Below are 17,754 nucleotides of genomic sequence, written 5' to 3' on the forward strand. Positions count from 1 at the left end.
ATTTTCAAATGGAGAGATTATCCTGGATTATTTGGTGGGTGGGTCCTAAATGCAATCACAAATTTTCCCATAAAGTAAAGATGGAGGGAGATTTGACAGAGGCAAAGAAGGCCATGTGACATAAGGACATGCAAGCAGAGTCAGAGAAGATGTGATCCTACTGGTTTTGGAGATAGAGATAGAGAAAGGGCCATGAATCAAGGAACGCAAGGTATGACACTTTCTCTAGAAGCTGGAAAAGGCAAAGAAAAAGACCTCCCAAGACAGTACAGGCCTGACCATGCATGGATGTCAGCCCGGTGACTTTGTAAAAACAGCATTCAGAAGTGAAAAAAATAAATTTGTCTTGTTTTAGGCCACTAGGTTTGTCTTAATTTGTTACAGTAGCAAATATAAAACTAAAACAGTACTTTGAACTTATAAAATAATTTCACTAGAGATCTTCAAAGATATTCTTAAAAAAAACTTTATTAAGCAGAATTAAAATTATTTAATGTTTTGACAAAGTACAAAATAAAGTCTCAAAAAAAGTTGACACTGTCCCAACCTTATTCTCTAGAGAACACTGATAGATGAAATTTAATCTTGAACTATGAGAGTGACATGATCAGTTAGGTTAGTCATAAGGTTATCGAAGAAACTTGAGTAGACTAAGACTTGGTGCCTAAGAAAGGCTAATAATTTGTCACCCCTCCAAACTAAGAAATGAATAAATATTCATCCATTATAGTTGACAGAGTCACTTCCATCATGGTAATTTTTTTTTTTTTTTTTTTTTTTTTTTTAGTTTTCAGTTATTTTAAAGTTCCTGTCTGTGATCAGAGAGGTACCTGATTTTGCCATAATTGGAGAGGTTTATCTGTGAAGTCATTAGAATCATATTTCTGAATTTTCCAGTGGTGATTTTCAGACTTTCCTCAGGTAACAGAGTAATAGTAGAGATATGAGCGTAAAGTGCACTGGTTGGGTCTTCGGAGGGTAGAGATTGTGCTGGCTTTGAAGTATGAGCTCTGAAAAGGATCTCAAAGATCCTATCAACTTGGCATTGCTTCCTGATTGCTCTGTATGTGATTATCTACCTGATCCAGATCTCCACCCTTTTTTGGGGACTACAATCATACCAGCAGGAATTTAGACACATACTTCTACCCATACACTCCTTGTGTGTCATATAAGAATTAGATTGAGGACTTCATGGAAAACTGACAGAGCTATTTACATTACTTGAGATTTTGATTAACAATAATTTATATGATCTCCTCAGAAAGATGTTTTACTTAAATTACATGTCAAGGTATTTATTTAGAGAAATATAATGTCACAAAATATTCACAACTGTTGAAATAAATAGTCTATACAAGTCTTCATTGTTTTGCTTTGCTTTTTCAGATTTCTGGGGCTTTGCCAGTTTTCAAAATAAAGCTTGGAGAAAAATTACAAAATAGGGCGTAATGAATTTCTTAAATACACTGAAACTATCGGTGCAGGAGTGTCACTATTACTTTCCTGGTTTGATCACTGGGAATCATCCATTTGATACACAGCCTTCTCGGGAAACTTAATTTGGAGAGAAAATAAAGAAGGATTCTCTATGACTGGAGGAATGTGGATTACAGTGTTTTAATAGAATACATGTTATGATAAATGTCAGTCACACACTCATTAACATATTTGTATCTTGTGTCACTTTAAAAATTCTGTGTTAGTCTAATTAAACAAATCTACACTGTTGGTGATAAAGGTATAATGCAAGACTTCCTGCCAATGAGCATTTTAAATTGAACCCAATTGTTGTAATGGGTATCAATAACTATCTACAATGTTTATTGAAATTTTAGAAAATTAATGTCTGTCCACAGGACAGGGTAACTTACGACAGCCAGTAATTAATGACAGGGCTTTCCAATGCCAAAAAAAGATGGAAAAACAATGCGTGTTTGTAGAAATATATCTTAGCCATATCTTGTTCTTTCTAGTACAAAATCTATTCTGTCATCTGCAGATGAACATTCATAGTGGCAAATTTAGTTCAGTTTTCAAAAAAAATCTTTCAAATGTATAAATAGTATGGACTAGCAGTAAACATTTATTTTACTGTGCTCCTGTTTTTTTCATTAAATATAAGCTTTAAAAGTTCTGGGAGTATACTGACACCTAGAGGAAAACAGCTTTAGGTATCATTTATTTCCAGTGGTTCTTACAGCCGCTTGTAGGTAGATAAATCTCTCATGGTTGGGGCTTATTTACAATGCTTTTTTTTTTTTTTCTTTTCTAAGTAGATTTTAAATTTAGTTTCTATAGGAGTATCTCATAGTAAAAGGTATAGAGTAATATGAAGGAAAGAGAAGGAAAAATTAAGAAACCTCATCCTTTAATGAAATAAGAATTCATACCAAGATTAAACAGTATCCTTGTCACTCAGTAATGCCCTGTTCTGAATGCCACAATTACTTTCTGAAGTTAGTAGTTTGAAGATAATTTTTTAAAATAAATTGAAGGCCTATTTTTTTGCAAGTATATATTATGCAGTTTATTTGAAAGAATGAAGTTTGTATTGGAACAAAATTATGATATTATACATATATGCCTAACAGTTTGGGACTTGTTCTATGTCTACACATGCTGTAAGAATTTATTTATATATTTTAAGTCTAATTTGGGGAATCAGAACTAGATATGCGTAGTCTGATTTTGCCTCAAATACATGTTCTTTTAGAGTTTAAATTGAAACATCACAGTCACTCAGACACCGAACAGGGAGCACTAAACGTATTGGGAAGGGTTTCAGTCTTTCCATGGTAAAGGGACATAAATACAACTTGAGTATGGGAGAGATCTATTTTGAGGTTGCCTCACAAAGCTGTGAAAGCACAAAAGAGGCAGACGGCGCAGCCACAAATGAGGCTACTGAAAGGAATGTTGCCAAACCCAGGAGCTCCCACAGCTATTTGCATAAGTGCTAGCAAAGTTCCTCAGCCGATCTGGTCCTGCACCCCAGACGCGGAGAAGCAGATGAGGCAGCAGATGACCATTTACATTGCCAGAGTGTGTGAACCAGGGAACATCCCCCACATTACTCACTAAGTAATGAGGAGGGGACTTAGATATGTTCCACAATTCAGATGGGCCTGCCAGTTGGCCCCTGGGCTTCATTCTCTGTGATCCATACACAGCAGAGACACTCAGGAGGCAATGCAAATGAATCAACAGACAGCACTGAGGTCCCAGCAGCAGCAGGCAAGGTACTGCCTATGCAACAGGGCGTGATGACAGATAATTAGCTGTGACATGCCCTTCAATGGCACTGGGATGAGAGTGTTCACTTGGAAACCCGTGTGTAACATGGTATCACGGACCAAGAGATTTAACTTGGGAACCAAGAGATAAATTCTTTTTTGCCAAATCATTTTTTTAAGGAGGTAGCTGGAAAGAGTTAAGTTTTCATGATTCTAGGAACAAAAGTTAAAATTTGTTAAGCAAGTACTACATTTTAGGTATTGGGAGATATACTTACCATTATCACTTCTGATGTTCTAAAAATCACTATTTTGTAAGAACCGCCTTTATTTTACAGATAAAGAAAACTGAGGCTTACAGAAGTAATGCAGCTTGCTCAAGGACACATTGCTAATAAATGGAGGAGACAGGAAGCCAAACTAGGGCTGTGTGAATATAGAATTAGTCTTATTATATTGCCTATCACAAACAGATGTTGACTTTTTTCCCCTAAAGGAAATTTGATAGAATGTCCTCTCTTGGCCTTTTCTTCTACTCTTTAAGTTTCCCTTATGTTGTTTATATTTTTATGTGCCTTTTTTTTTCTTCTTCAAAATGTTGAGTTTGTTATTTTAAAAAATCACTCCAAAGGATACTACTGAAACAATTGGAAAATTTGAATATGGACTATATATTAGAACATAGTATTGCATCCATTTTAAATTTCCTGACAGTTGTATTGTGATTATGTAAGGGAATGCCATTGCTCTCAGGAGGCACATACTAAAACAGGGATAAAAGGTCATAATATCTGCTATTTACTTTCAATTTTGTTCAGGAAAAATGTTCATAATAATGATACGCACGTAAGCATGCATGGAGATACAGTAAAAAAGCAAATGTGCAAAATATTGACAATTGTTAAATCTAGGTGCAATGTCCATGGGAATTTATTCTATTCTTGCAATTTTTCTATAAATTATAATTTTTTAAAGGTAAGTTAAAATAATTTTTTTTAGGCTTCTCTTAGGCTAGTTTTGAAATCTTTAAGTGTACATGTACAAAGTTAACCATGATTTCACTATTTGTATTCTCAGAAGCTGAATGCAGCTGATTCCCAGAGCTGGCTAGCCCTTTCACCCTTGTCACAAATTATCAATGTCTTTGGTCCTGGCATAATCATCTATTGTACGTGGAACCATTTGGGTGATATGCCACTCACTCTTCATTTTGTGGCCCGGAAAGGCTTTATGATCAGTGATCACGATGAAGGGGGATAATGTATACAAGGCAGTTTTAGTCGATAAAGAAGATACATTTTTGTCATTGTTATTTAGTTGGAAATTTCAGCCATGTGGAGATTATTAATCACACAAACCCATTTCTACTCAAATGAAAATTTCATTTCTTCTGCTTTCAAGAATGACGTGAACATTTTTTAAAACCAGAAAAGGAATAACAGGTGTCTTCACTGTTCATTTCAGCTGGAGGCATTTGATGTTCATAATCAACATTTTGAAATATGTTCAAAAGTGCCATCTTGTGGTAATGTTCTATTCAATTTTTAGCAGATAGATTAGCAAAAGTCTGAGTAAATCTGAAGACCAGAAAGAAATAACAATGGAGAAATACATTTTACAACATGCCAGAAGCCTATATTTTGGAGCATAAATAAAAAAGAATGCCAGAGTGTATTTCCATGTGTAATTTACTTATTTAATCAAAGTGCTTTAATGACTCTTCTTACTCATTTTGCTAAGTTTCTATTTGAAAGCCATGTCCTTTTTTCTCTTTTCCCCAGATTAGAAGTCTAAATACTTCTATATAATAGGAGAACACATTAAGAATGAACTTCTGCTTTAGTGTTATACATTCTGAAATAAATCATTGTTCACTGAGGTTTCCAGAAGCATCACCTGCTTTTTAAAAATTTTTATTTAAAAAAGTCAAGGTTGATAAAGAATGACCAAGGTCTCCTGCCCCAGCCTTTCCTATACACAGATGATACTTTTTCATACAACTTTTTCAGCTCTTCAAATTATTTCTTCTAGTTTTGCCTCCGTCTTTAAATGTATTTTTATCTTTTTAAAAAATTTAGAGACAGTAAGTTTTGATATTCTACCTTGGATGATGAGGACTCAGGTTTTATCATAGCCTTGCTCACTAACATATTTTACTTCATCCTTGCTAACAATTTTCAGTTTAGTTATATCATATTTTTGTTATTATTTAATCAATTTCTTTTACTATTTAGATGGAATTTTTGTTGTTTACAGCATACTACATAGTACACTACAATGACTTTCTTTCCTGACACAAATGGCTGTTTCCCTAGAATTAATAATTATCCCACTTTTTAATTTGTTTGGTGTTTTATAATCCTTTTTGGATGAATTCCTCTAACCTAATAGAACTAAATATATCCTTTCAACAAGGTATTTTACTGTCCACACACCTCCAAGGTATTTACTGCCCCCACACAAGATATTTTACATTCCACACACCTCCAAGGTATTTACTGCCCCCACACAAGATATTTTACATTCCACACACCTCCTGTGGAGATATGACTTTTACATTCTTCTGTCTCCTTCACTTGACATAAAATGTCGTTTGTGTTCGATCATTTCTTACTTTATGTTAGGTCATTTCCAATAGATAATAATTTTTTTCGTGAGTTGCAGACATTATTTAAGCTAGCTCAGGTTTGAATCTTTCTTCTCTAACAGTGGTGAAATTTAGAATTTTTACATACAAATCATTCAGGGCTACAAGACAGGTCCTAAAGTAAAGGTGTGTATTACTGGTATCCCCAGGTATAAGAGAAAGACAATTTATTAGTTGATAATGGTGTGTTTATTTTGCAGAATATTCGTGAATGTGGTTTTTTTTTTCTTTTTTCTTGTTATAAAAAGCAGACAAATCAATAGATTTGCCTATTTAAGCCTGGAATAATAGAGAATAAAATAGTAAAATTGTAGAATTCTTTAAGTCCATAGGAACTATTGACCTACTTTTCTTGATTATAGGGTACATTTTTTCAACAATAGAAACATTTGCATTCCCAGAATATTGCTCTCTAGATAATCAGTTTTTTAAAAATTTTGATTTTCTAATCCTCCTCTTTGCCCTGAGATCATAATTATTATCCTTTATTTGCATTGACGTCATTCTTCTCTTCAAACCATTATTATTGTTTTTAATAAGTATTTATCCAAAGCTTATTACATGCAAGACGTTCCAATAGGATAAGGATAGAGAACTATACAAAGATTTGGCTCTGTTTTCTCAAAACTTTAAAAATGTACTAAGAAAATAATTATACAATTAATGTGTATCTTTTTCAAATCAAAATTCAAATTATTTACTTTTTGAGAGCATTTCGTGTGATACCTTACGTACATAATTACATATTTCCAACCTTTTTTGAGGCTTAAGTTATCTCTGCAAAAATTTCTAATCGATATTAATCCTGTATTAATTCTATAGGTTCAGTCAACAATATTTATTTCTCTAGGAACTTGTCAATCTAATCTTCCCATCTTTCTAATAACTGTACTGTGTCTCATTTATCTTTCAATTTCGTATACGTATGAAATATTTCAGTAAAATGGGTCTGTCATTCTTCCTCCTTGTAAATATTTACTGTTCACTGCACTAGAAATTGGTGAAACAATGTTAAGTAGCCTAGGTTATTCTGATCTTCATGATTATGAGACAACCACATCTTCTTAGTGTTTTGTGCTGTTATACCCTTGCCATATCCTATAATTTCTGCATTATCCTATATTCCCTCTTACCAAATGAAATGATTTATGGAGGAATATGAAAGTAAGTTCTTATTAGCTGTATTGTCTTGTATGAATCTGTTCACCTCCATGTAATGCAATTTATTCATCTGAATAATGAAAGAGCCAGACTGGACAATACTCAGATTTATTCCATCTTTATAAGGAAGTTTCAACAGGGAACTTTTGGGAAATATGCTGTGCTGAAGGATAAATGAATTGGGCTTAATTTCTACTTTGCTAAAATTCTGTACAACATTTACTACCCCATAGTTACAAATTAGGAATCAACAAAGCAAAGAAAACATGGGTAAAGTATGGCTCCTAGTGTAATATCTTGATAATACTACAGTAAATATGGTTTTTAAAAATCTTTTGGGAACAAAGGTTTCTTTAAGAACACTCACTTAAATGCAGGAGAATTGAGAGGATTTGTAGGAGCCTCAGTCCTTTATGAATAGGGGCAAAAATAACTGTAATAAAAGCCTCAGAAATATAAAGGAACATAAGGAACTTTTATTTACAATTATGGGCCAAAAATTAGATAATATAGAAGAAATTGATGAATTCTTATAAACATACAAGCAGTATGGTTTGGCTCTGTGTCCCCACCCAAATCTCATCTCTGACTATAATCCATACTTGTCAAGGCAGGGACTCGGTAAGAGGTGATTAGATCATAGGGGTGATTTTCCCCAGGCTTTTCTCTTGATAGTGAGTTCGTTCTCAGGAGATCTGATGATTTTTATAAGAGGCTCTTCTCCCTTCGTTTTATCTTTCCTGCTGACTTGTGAAGAAGGTACTTACTTCTCCTTTGCTTTCTGCCATGATTGTACGTTACTTGAGCTCCCCCAGCACAGCCATGCGGAACTGTGAGTCAATTAAACTTCTATCCTTTATAAATTACCTAGTCTTGCGTATTTCTTTATAGCACTGTGAAAATGAACTAATATAACAGTATGCCAAGACTGAATTATGAAGAAAACAAGATCCAGTGACTTGCTATCTACAAGAAACTCACTTTAGATGTAAAGATACTCATAGGCTGAAAGTGACAAGATAGAAAAAGATATTCCAAAATGGTAACAAAAAGAAAGCAGAAATGACTATATTTATGTCAGGCAAAACAGACTTAAAGTTGAAAATTGTCTCTAGAGATAAAGGTTATTATATGATAAAATGATCAATTCAGTAAGAAGATATAACAATTATAAGTATATACATATTCAATATTAGAGCATCTAAATATATAAAGCAAATATTGACCTATCTGAATGGAGAAATTGACAGCAATACAATAATAGTGGTAGACTTCAATATTCCCCTTTTAATAATGGATAAAACATCCAGGCAGAAGATCAATTTGCCAATGTTCCCCTTAATGTGTGGCCTGAAAGTTGTATAAATAGGTCAGGTGTGATTCAAACTTTACCACAAATTTCCTTTTGTGGATTAATGAAGCCCAATAGCTCACTGTTTTCCAACTTGATCAGTTGTATTTGATTTTTCCCTTTATGGCTTGCATTGCACTATTAGCTTATATTTAATTTGAAATTAAAATTCCCTGGTTATTTTGCAAAAACTCCTCCCTCCTTCTGCCCTTTAATTTTGCCATCATGCTTTTTAACTACCAGATTTTGCATTTTTCCTTATTAAAGTTTATCTATTTCATATGAGACTCTGTTCTTGGTTTATAGATACATTTTTTAAATCTATGTTTTCACATTCATATTAGCTCTCTGCTCAACTTGATCTTCCATTGATCAGTTGGTTGTGAAAATTTTGAGCAGGCTATAGCAAAGGAAAAATACATCGCATTATTGGATATTCATGGACTGAGCTCCAAACGAATGTCTTATAAACGAACCTTGGAACAGTATTTTAATAGCCCCAAACTTATCTTCTCATGTTTTAAAATTACATGGACTTGTAAGTAAGCACTATGTCTGAAATCTGCTTCTGGACATGAAGACAAGATAAAACTGAGGGCCAAAAAAGTAATAGCTTTTTATTTTTCATGTGTAGGACAGTCAGATATTTTAATGGACTCCACTTAGACTATAAAGCTTAGATCAATTTGTAGCACTCACATGCAATGGGTGCTTATGCAACAAGAAATGGGTGCTTATGCAACAATTTTCTTGTTTGTTATTGTTATGTTCAGGTTTTCTGTTTCTTCTGAAATCAGTCTTAGTATGTTGTATGTTTCTAGGAATTTATCCATTTCTTATAAGCTATCCAATTGTTGGCATATAATTGTTTACAAAAGTTTCTTCTGATCCTTTTGTTTCTTAGGAACACATTTTAATGCTTCCTCTTTCATTTCTGATTTTGAATCTTCTCTCCTCTTCTTAGTTTAACTAAGGGTTTGACCATTTTTTTATTTTTTCAAAAAACCCCTTAATTTTCTGAATTTTCTCTTGTTTTATTATTCTGTACTTATTTCTACTCTAATTTTCATTATTTATTTCTTTCTGCTAACTTTGGGTTTAGTTTGTTGTTCTTTTTCTAGTTCTTTGAGGTATAAAGTAGGTTGTTCATTTGAGATCCTTAGATTTCAATGTAGGCATTTATTGCTACAAAATTCCTTTTTAGTACTTTTGCTGGATCTCGTAAGTTTTGGCATGTTGCATTTTTGTTTTCACTTGCCTTGAGATATAATTTAAATTCCCCTATGATTTCCTAATTGACCCAATGGTTATTTAAGAGCATATTGTTTTTTCATCATTGTGAATTTCCCACTTTCTTGCACTATTGATTTATAATTTTACTCAATTGTGATCTTAAAAGATCTTTGAAATGACTTTCATCTTTTTAATTGTGGGGGACTTGTTTTGAGGTCTGACATAATTTATCCTGGAGTATGTTCCACCTGTTTGAGAAGAAGATGTTGCTGAAGTATAAGAATATTCTGCTGCTGTTGAGTGGTACGTAATGTATATGTCCCTAAAGTCCAACTGGTGTACAGTGTTGTTCAAGTACTCTCTTTCTTTATAGATCTCCTACCTGGATGTTTTATACATTACTGAAAGTGGAATATTGGATTCTACAACTAGTATTTTATTGATATCAATTTCTCCTTTCAGATCCATCAACATTTGCTTTGTATATTTAAGTGCTCTGATATTGAATATGTATACATTTAAAATTGTTATATCTTTTTAAATTGACCCTTTTATTATTATATAACAAACTTCACCTCTAGAGGCAGTTTTTGACTTTGTCTATTTTGTCTGATAGGATAGCCTCCCCTGCTTTCTTTTTTTTTTTTTTTACCATTTTCAGAATATCCTTTTCCATCTCTTTGCTTCCAGCCTATATGTATTTTTAAATCTAAAGTGAGTCTCTTATATACAGCAATCACTGGATCATGTTTTTTGATTCATTCAGCTACTTTAAGCATTCTTATTTGGGATATTAAGCCATTTACATTAAAATAATCACTGATTGCTAAGGACTTACTAACTGCCATTTTGTTCATAATTTTGTTTTGCTCCTGTTTTAATCCTCTCTCTCACAGTCTTCCATTGTTTATTGACGTTTTTGTAATGATTTACTCAAAGCTATATTTATACTTATAATTTTAATATTATATAGTATTTATAATATATGCTGTATTTATTATATTTATAGATAATGTGTATAACTTTATCTTATAATTATGATTATTTAGAATTAATGTTTTGAAACAAGACTTTCTCCTCTCTCCCACAATCTATTCCATATTAACGAGTTTCTTAGCTTTTAACCATTCCAAATTATTTCTCATCAACATTATTTGTGAACAGCACCATCACTACTATATTTATAAATATACAGCTTGATTATGACTCTCCCTATTTCCTATTTCCCATGGAATTAATTCCAATTATTAACAATTGTGGGGGAGGAGCCAAGATGGCGGAATAGGAACAGCTCCGGTCTACAGCTCCCAGCGTGAGCGACGCAGAAGACAGGTGATTTCTGCATTTCCAACTGAGGTACCAGGTTCATCTCACTGGGGAGTGCCAGACAGTAGGTGCAGGACAGTGGGTGCAGCGCACCGTGCACGAGCCAAAGCAGGGTGAGGCATCGCCTCACCAGGGAAGTGCAAGGGGTCAGGGAATTCCCTTTCCTAGTCAAAGAAAGGGGTGACAGATGGCACCTGGAAAATCGGGTCACTCCCACCCTAATACTGCACTTTTCCAATGGGCTTAAAAAACGGCACACCAGGAGATTATATCCCGCACCTGGCTCGGAGGGTCCTACGCCCATGGAGTGCCGCTCATTGCTAGCACAGCAGTCCGAGATCAAACTGCAAGGCAGCAGCGAGGCTGGGAGAGGTGTGCCCACCATTGCCAAGTTAGTTGTTTGATTAGGTAAACAAAGCAACCGGGAAGCTCGAACTGGGTGGAGCCCACCACAGCTCAAGGAGGCCTGCCTGCCTCTGTAGGCTCCACCTCTGGGGGCAGGGCACAGACAAACAAAAAGACAGCAGTAACCTCTGCAGACTTAAATGTCCCTCTCTGACAGCTTTGAATAGAGTAGTGGTTCTCCCAGCATGCAGCTTGAGATCTGAGGTCGGTCACACTGCCTCCTCAAGTGGGTCCCTGACTCCTGAGTAGCCTAACTGGGAGGCACCCCTGAGTAGGGGTGGACTGACACCTCACACGGCCGGGTACTCCTCTGAGACAAAACTTCCAGAGGAAAAATCAGGCAGCAGCATCTGCGGTTCACCAATATCTGCTGTTCTGCAGCCACCACTGCTGATACCCAGGCAAACAGGGTCTGGAGTGGACCTCTAGCAAACTCCAACAGACCTGCAGCTGAGGGTCCTCTCTGTTAGAAGGAAAACTAACAAACAGAAAGGACATCCACACCAAAAACCCATCTGTACATCACCACCATCAAAGACCAAAGGTAGATAAAACCACAAAGTGGGGAAAAAACAGAGCAGAAAAACTGTAAACTCTAAAAATCAGAGCGCCTCTCCTCCAAAGGAACACAGCTCCTCACTAGCAACGGAACAAAGCTGGACGGAGAATGACTTTGATGAGTTGAGAGAAGAAGGCTTCAGACAATCAAACTACTCTGAGCTACAGGAGGAAATTTGAATCAATGGCAAAGAAGATAAAAGCTTTGAAAAAAAATTAGACAAATGAATAACTAGAATAACCAATGCAGAGAAGTCCCTAAAGGACTTGATGGAGCTGAAAACCAAGGCACGAGAGCTACGTGACAAATGCAGAAGCCTCAGTAGCCGATGCAATCAACTGGAAAAAAGGGTATCAGCGATGGAAAATGAAATGAATGAAATGAAGTGAGAAGAGAAGTTTAGAGAAAAAAGAATAAAAAGAAATGAACAAAGCCTCCAAGAAATATGGGACTATGTGAAAAGACCAAATCTATGTCTGATTGGTGTACCTGAAAGTGACAAGGAGTATGGAACCAAGTTGGAAAACACTCTGCAGGATATTATCCAGGAGAACTTCCCCAATCTAGCAAGGCAGGCCAACATTCACATTCAGGAAATACAGAGAACGCCACAAAGATACTCCTCAAGAAGAGCAACTCCAAGACACATAACTGTCAGATTCACCAAAGTTGAAATGAAGGAAAAAATGTTAAGGGCAGTCAGAGAGAAAGGTCGGGTTACCCACAAAGGGAAGCCCATCAGACTAACAGCAGATCTCTCGGCAGAAACTCTACAAGCCAGAAGAGAGTGGGGAACAATATTCAACATTCTTAAAGAAAAGAATTTTCAACCCAGAATCTCATATCCAGCCAAACTAAGCTTCATAAGTGAAGGAGAAATAAAATACTTCACAGACAAGCAAATGCTGAGAGATTTTGTCACCACTAGGCCTGCCCTAAAAGAGCTCCTGAAGGAAGCACTAAACATGGAAAGGAACAACTGCTACCAGCCACTGCAAAAACATGCCAAATTGTAAAGCCCATCAAGGCTAGGAAGAAACTGCATCAATTAACAAGCAAAATAACCAGCTAACATCATAATGACAGGATCAAATTCACACATAACAATATTAACTTTAAATGTAAATGGATTAAATGCTCCAATTAAAAGACACAGACTGGCAAATTGGATAAAGACTCAAGACCCATCAGTGTGCTGTATTCAGGAAACCCATCTCACGTGAAGAGACACACATAGGCTCAAAATAAAGGGATGGAGGAAGAACTACCAAGCAAATGGAAAACAAAAAAAGGCAGGGGTTGCAATCCTAGTCTCTGATAAAACAGACTTTAAACCAACAAAGATCAAAAGAGACAAAGAAGGCCATTACATAATGGTAAAGGGATCAATTCAGCAAGAAGAGCTAACTATCCTAAATATATATGCACTCAATACAGGAGCACCCAGATTCATAAAGCAAGTCCTGAGTGACCTACAAAGAGACTTAGACTCCCACACAATAATAACGGGAGACTTTAACATCCCACTGTCAACATTAGACAGATCAATGAGACAGAAAGTTAACAAGGATACCCAGGAATTGAACTCAGCTCTGCACCAAGTGGACTTAATAGACATCTACAGAACTCTCCACCCCAAATCAACAGAATATACATTCTTTTCAGCACCACACCACAGCTACTCCAAAATTGACCACATAGTTGGAAGTAAAGCTCTCCTCAGTAAATGTAAGAGAACAGAAATTATAACAAACTGTCTCTCAGACCACAGTGCAATCAAACTAGAACTCAGGATTAAGAAACTCACTCAAAACCGCTCAACTACATGGAAACTGAACTCCTGAATGCTCCTGAATGCTACAGAGTAAATAATGAAATGAGGGCAGAAATAAAGATGTTCTTTGAAACCAACAAGAACAAAGACACAACATACCAGAATCTCTGGGACACGTTCAAAGCAGTGTGTAGAGGGAAATTTATAGCACTAAATGCCCACAAGAGAAAGCAGGAAAGATCCAAAATTGACACCCTAACATCACAATTAAAAGAACTAGAAAAGCAAGAGCAAACACATTCAAAAGCTAGCAGAAGGCAAGAAATAACTAAGATCAGAGCAGAACTGAAGGAAACAGAGACACAAAAACCCTTCAAAAAATCAATGAATCCAGGAGCTGGTTTTTTGAAAAGATCAACAAAATTGATAGACTGCTAGCAAGACTAATAAAGAAGAAAAGAGAGAAGAATCAAATAGACTCAATAAAAAACGATAAAGGGGATATCACCACCAATCCCACAGAAATACAAACTACCATCAGAGAATACTATAAACACCTCTATGCAAATAAACTAGAAAATCTAGAAGAAATGGATAAATTCCTTGACACATACATCCTCCCAAGACTAAACCAGGAAGAAGTTGAATCTCTGAATAGACCAATAACAGGCTCTGAAATTGAGGCAATAATCAATAGCTTACCAACCAAAAAGAGTCCAGGACCAGATGGATTCACAGCCGAATTCTACCAGAGGTACAAAGAGGAGCTGGTACCATTCCTTCTGAAACTATTCCAATCAACAGAAAAAGAGGGAATCCTCCCTAACTCATTTTATGAGGCCAGCATCATCCTGATACCAAAGCCTGGCAGAGACACAACAAAAAAAGAGAATTTTAGACCAATATCCTTGATGAACATCAATGCAAAAATCCTCAATAAAATACTGGCAAACTGAATCCAGCAGCACATCAAAAAGCTTATCCACCATGATCAAGTGGGCTTCATCCCTGGGATGCAGGCTGGTTCAACATATGCAAATCAATAAATGTAATCCAATATATAAACAGAACCAAAGACAAAAGCCACATGATTATCTCAATAGATGCAGAAAAGGCCTTTGACAAAATTCAACAACACTTCTTGCTAAAAACTCTCAATAAATTAGGTATTGATGGGACGTATCTCAAAATAATAAGAGCTATCTATGACAAACCCACAGCCAATATCATACAGAATGGGCAAAAACTGGAAGCATTCCCTTTGAAAACTGGCGCAAGACAGGGATGCCCTCTCTCACCACTCCTATTCAACATAGTGTTGGAAGTTCTGGCCAGGGCAATCAGGCAGGAGAAGGAAATCAAGGGTATTCAATTAGGAAAAGAAGAAGTCAAATTGTCCCTGTTTGCAGATGACATGATTGTGTATCTAGAAAACCCCATCTTCTCAGCCCAAAATCTCCTCAAGCTGATAAGCAACTTCAGCAAAGTCTCGGGATACAAAATCAATGTACAAAAATCACAAGCATTCTTATACACCAATAACAGACAAACAGCCAAATCATGAGTGAACTCCCATTCACAATTGCTTCAAAGAGAATAAAATACCTAGGAATCCAACTTACAAGGGATGTGAAGGACCTCTTCAAGGAGAACTACAAACCACTGCTCAATGAAATAAAAGAGGATACAAACAAATGGAAGAACATTCCATGCTCATGGGTAGGAATAATCAATATCATGAAAATGGCCGTACTGCCCAAGGTCATTGATAGATTCAATGCCATCCCCATCAAGCTACCAATGACTTTCTTCATAGAATTGGAAAAAACTACTTTAAAGTTCATATGGAACCAAAAAAGAACCCGCATCGCCAAGTCAATCCTAAGCCAAAAGAGCAAAGCTGGAGGCATCACACTACCTGACTTCAAACTATACTACAAGGCTACAGTTACCAAAACAGCATGGTACTGGTACCAAAACAGAGATATAGACCAATGGAACAGCACAGAGCCCTCAGAAATAATGCCGCATATCTACAACTATCTGATCTTTGACAAACCTGACAAAAACAAGAAATGGGGAAAGGATTCCCTATTTAATAGATGGTGCTGTGAAAACTGGCTAGCCATATGTAGAAAGCTAAAACTGGATCCCTTCCTTACACCTTATACAAAAATTAATTCAAGATGGACTAAAGACTTAAATGTTAGACCTAAAACCATAAAATCCCTAGAAGAAAACCTAGGCAATACCATTCAGGACATAGGCATGGGCAAGGACTTCATGTCTAAAACACCAAAAGCAATGGCAACAAAAGCCAAAATTGACAAATGGGATCTAATTAAACTCAAGAGCTTCTGCACAGCAAAAGAAACTACCGTCAGAGTGAACAGGCTACCTACAGAATGGGAGAAAATTTTTGCAACCTACTCATCTGACAAAGGGCTAATATCCAGAATCTACAATGAACTCAAACAAATTTACAAGAAAAAAACAAACAATCCTATCAAACAGTGGGCAAAGGATATGAAAAGACACTTCTCAAAAGAAGACATTTATGCAGCCAAAAAACACATGAAAAAATGCTCATCATCACTGGCCATCAGAGAAATGCAAATCAAAACCACAATGAGATACCATCTCACACCAGTTAGAATGGCAATCATTAAAAAGTCAGGAAACAACAGGTGCTGGAGAGGATGTGGAGAAATAGGAACAATTTACACTGTTGGTAGGACTGTAAACTAGTTCAACCATTGTAGAAGGCAGTGTGGTGATTCCTCAGGGATCTAGAACTAGAAATACCATTTGACCCAGCCATCCCATTACTGGGTATATACCCAAAGGATTATAAATCATGCTGCTATAAAGACACATGCACATGTATGTTTATAGTGGCACTATTCACAATAGCAAAGACTTGGAACCAACCTAAATGTCCAACAACGATAGACTGGATTAAGAAAACGTGGCACATATACACCACGGAATACTATGCAGCCATAAAAAATGATGAGTTCATGTCCTTTGTAGGGACATGGATGAAACTGGAAGCCATCATTCTCAGCAAACTATCACAAGGACAAAAAACCAAACACCACATGTTCTCACTCATAGGTGGGAATTGAGCAATGAGAACACATGAACGCAGGGCGGGGAACATCACACACCAGGGTGTTGTGGGGTGGGGGGAGAGGGGAGGGATAGCATTAGGAGATATGCCTAATGCTAAATGATGAGTTAATGGGTGCAGCACACCAACATGGCACATGTATACATATGTAACAAACCTGCACGTTGTGCACATGTACTCTAAAACTTAAAGTATAATAATAATAAAATTTTAAAAAAAGAAAACATTAATAGAATTTTAAAAAAAAAGAATTGCATATAGGACACTCTGGTTTTATTTCCAATTTATCTTTTTACTCCCCTCCATAAAAACTATACTTTAACCACACTGACCTATTTTATATTTTCAAAAGTTCCATGCTCTTTTAAACTTCTGTGCCCTTGTCCATGCTGTCACTTTTGAATAAAATGCCCTTCTCTGCTTTTATATTTGGTAAATCCATTGGCATTCCTTGAAGCACAAGTCAAACATGACCTTCTCAATTTTACAATTCTTATTTTCTTCTCTCCAAATCTATAGTGACTTGAAATCTTTGATATCTAGTATGTGCCTAATAAATGTTTCTGAAATGAGTAATTAGTAAATCTACAAAAATATAAAGTGAGGTATTTCTTTTCATTGATGTTCTATATAAAAAGGCATCTTACATTACACAGTAATTTCTTTGAAAAGCTGTAAGTATACTGTATTTTAACAAATCGCAATGTATTCCAAGAGAATAAATTGAGTAACGCTAGTGTAAAACATCCTATTGTTATATGCATGCTCTTTGATATATTTTGTTCGTTTATCTTGTGTATATATAGCCTTAACATTTTTGAATATAGGAAAACCCAGTAACCAATCAGGGATACGTAACTTAAACTTGTTTCTGTTTGTAGAATTTAGAATCTCAGTTTAGCCATTTTCTATAGTGCATGATTTCCATT

The sequence above is a fragment of the Pongo abelii genome, chromosome 13 (genome assembly GCF_028885655.2).
Source record: "Pongo abelii isolate AG06213 chromosome 13, NHGRI_mPonAbe1-v2.0_pri, whole genome shotgun sequence".
In the NCBI taxonomy this organism is placed as follows: Eukaryota; Metazoa; Chordata; class Mammalia; order Primates; family Hominidae; genus Pongo; species Pongo abelii.